The sequence below is a fragment of the Pteropus alecto genome, unplaced genomic scaffold (genome assembly GCF_000325575.1).
Source record: "Pteropus alecto unplaced genomic scaffold, ASM32557v1 scaffold301, whole genome shotgun sequence".
NCBI lineage: Eukaryota > Metazoa > Chordata > Mammalia > Chiroptera > Pteropodidae > Pteropus > Pteropus alecto.
The window spans coordinates 194,786-198,309 of NW_006431043.1; the positions used below are offsets into that span (position 1 = coordinate 194,786).

The following is a 3,524-nucleotide window of genomic DNA, read 5'->3' on the forward strand; positions in this document are numbered from 1 at the left end:
CTTTCCTTCTTTCTGCTCCAGTCTTTGGAGTGATAAAAACTTTCCTCTGTTGCTGTCTGTGGGTGCTGTCCCCATCCCGTGTTTGTTCCTTTAAATCTCTTCATACCTCCATAAGGAGACTTTTATCTAATGTCTCTTCATTTGAGCCACTTGAGGTAGATTCTGTTTCCTCCGGGACTTCTACTGATACAAAATCGGCGGTTTCAGGCATATGACAAATACATTAATTTTTAAGGTAAAGCATTGAAGATGTTTTGATGATGATGATGATGATAAGGTTTGTCTGGAATTCTAGAGGCTTGACTCTCACAGTCACAAATACGACAAGCTCTCGCACCACAGATCTTTGGAGCATTAGCATAGAGCCAGGTAACTACTATAATTAGTGATTATACAATGACCATCATATCTATGTTTTGATGCTCAAAAATATTATAGCACTCAATGAGTTAGTTTACATAAAAGATGAGATATTAAAAAATATGTAATGTTAGGTGGTGTAATGGAGAATAAAAAGAAGATGGAGGAAAAGGACACAAGAAAATATTGTTGTCTGTAATAGGAAATATTGGACTTTTATAAAGAAATAAAGAGTTAAAGATAATTATATAAACAATGTGATTATAAAGCTAGCCAGTGGAACAAAAATAGAAATGTTCCTAAATATCAGCTGGCTCTATTAAGAGACAAAAGTTACATACAGCAGAGTGAAATTTATTTCTAAGAGATTTTATCTATTTTTGTGATTATAAAATTTTCAGAATTCTGGAAGTACGAAAAAGCATAAAAATTATCTCATAATCTCATAGAAATCATGTTGAAATGCTGTATATTTTTCCTTATTGTTTATATATTTTACATATATACACACACACTAACACACATGTAGTCAAACTTATGATCTTCCTGTATATAGCATTTCATAACCTACTTTTTTCACTTAATGTTTTGAATATTTTACCATTTCATTAGATATTCTTAATAGTAGCATATGCTTCTTAATGGTTGTATGAAATTTCATCATATTTATTATAGTGTCTTTTTTTCAGTGTTAACTTATTGGCTACTAGGTTATTTCTAGTTTTGAAAAGCTGGCAATATGGATTAAGAATCTCAAGTGTGTGAATATTCTTGGCACTACTAATGATTTTTACCTAAGTTTTTGAGTCATTTTTTATTTTTTATTTTGATAAATTTTAAAAGTATAGGAAAATGTTAAAACTCTATATTCCTACTATGCAAAATAAACCACTAATTATAATTCTTCATGATCATCAATTTATAGAAAAAGTTTCATCCAATCATTATGTCCTGCCCATTTCTCTCCAGATATCCCCAATGTATTGAGGCACTGCCTGGCTCTGTCTTTGGTGCTGGAAATGTGGAAGTAAACAACATGTAAAACATCTGCTTTTATGGAGCTTATAGCCCAGAAGCAGGCTGCAGAGATTTGGAGAGAGAAAATAAAAATATAAAAGATAAAAGTAGATAAAATATCAGACTGAGATAACTGCTATAGGGATAATACAGCAAGTGATAGGGAGAGTTGGAGGGATTTAAGTTTTAATTTTTTTAACTTTAATGAGAAATAATTGACAAATATAATTATCTTTAAGGTATACTGCATGTTGATTTGATATACATACACATTGTAGAATGATTACAAAGGTCAAGATAATTAACATATCCATCATCTCATGTAGTTAACATAGTTAACTCTTTTTTTGTGGTGAGAATGCCTAAGACCTACTCTCAGCAACTTTTAAGTATACGATAGAGTATTATTTACTGTAGTCACCATGTTGTACATTAGATCCTCAGAACTTACCTTATAACTGATAGTTTGTACCCTTTCACCTACATAACTCCATTTTCTCCTCCCCCAGCCCTGTTAGGATGGCTATTATCAAAAAAGCAAGAGATAACAAACATTGGCAAGGATGTGGAGAAAAGCAAATCCTTGTGCACTGTTGTTGGGAATATAAATTGGACCGCCACTATGGAAAACAGTATGGAAGTTCCTCAAAAAATTAAAAATGGAACAACCATATGATCCAGCAATCCCACTCCTGACTATATATCCGAAAGAACTGAAATCAGTATCTTGAAGAGATAATCTGCGTAGCCATGTTCATTCCAACATTATTCACAATAGCCAAGAGGGATTTTAAATAGAGTTGCCAAGAAAGGCAACTGATGAAGGACAAATATCATGAAAGTCAGATATCTAAAAGAGAAAAGGGAAAAGGAATCATGGGGATGTCTGGGCAGATGGCAATGAAAGAGAAGGAGAAGGAGAGAGGACATGAAGTGCAATGACACTGAGATCCGAATGGGTCTGATGTGGATGCTAATGTGGCTGGAATGGAAAGTGTGATGGGGACAATGGTAGGAGATGAAGTGAAAGAGGTACCAGGGAGCCATATAATAAAGGGCCTAAAAGTCATTGTACTCTAGTTTTTACTGTGTGAAAGATGGGAAATACTGGAGAGTCTTGAGCAGAGACGTAACACGGGAACTTACACATGAATTTGCAGTTTGTAAATCTGGTTTTTTAATCTTTAAAATAATGACCTACTTTTTATCTCTTTGTTCAGATATACTTGGTTGTATGTGTGTGTGTTGTTATGTATATATAAAAAAGCTTCCCCTAATATGAGGTTATAAAAATATTCTCATTTTTTCATCTAATTGTTTTAAATACTTATTTAAAACTTTTATCTACTTAGAATGTATGTCCTTTCAATCCACCAAGTTTTCCAACATCTTTACTGAGTAGCGTTTGCTTTCTACATTTTATGATACCAAGTCTGTCATATACCAAGTGTCCATATATGCGTATGTTTCTTGACTCAAAATTCTCTTTAAAAGGTTCATTAAATAAAACATTATTATTTTAATTTGCATAGCAGTATAAACATCTTTCTATCTGTAGGGTGAATTTCCCTATTCTTTTTTTTACAAAAAAATAGCTAAACGCATAATTTAACTCTCATATAAATTTACTTTGTTCATCCAAGCACTCTGTTGGAATTATCATTGCATATACATAGAATTTTGAAGACATTAAGAGATAATTGACATTTTAAAAGTAGTATGCCTTTTTACCCAGGGAAACTGTCTATCTTTCCAGTTATTCAGGTCTTCTTTTATGTCCTTCATATATGTTATATAATTTTCTCTATAAAAATGTTGCAGACTTTAGGTTCACATAATTCTGCGGAATTTTAAAATAATATTGCTTTTGTAAAGGGTTTTACTTTTCTACAACAAATGCTGGTTGGTTATTGTTTTTTGTTTGTTTTGTTTTGTTTTGTTTTAGGTGAGGCAAACTTTGGTTGACCTCGCAGATTGCAAGGACCTTGTCAGCTTACAATCCCTTTTTTATTTTTTTAATTTTTTACACCTACAGCACTTGGTCTTCCTAAGTGGTCTCCCATCCAAGTACTAACCAGGCCCGATTCTGCTTAACTTCCGAGATCAGACGGGATCGGGCTTGTTCAGGGTAGCATGGCTGTTGACGG

The 3,524-nt window shown here is 33.0% G+C and overlaps 1 pseudogene; it reads right to left on the bottom strand.

Annotated features, from left to right (window-relative positions):
* Positions 1-3,403: 3,403 nt before the first annotated feature.
* LOC112485496 lies at positions 3,404-3,522 on the bottom strand (annotated as a pseudogene).
* Positions 3,523-3,524: the final 2 nt, after the last annotated feature.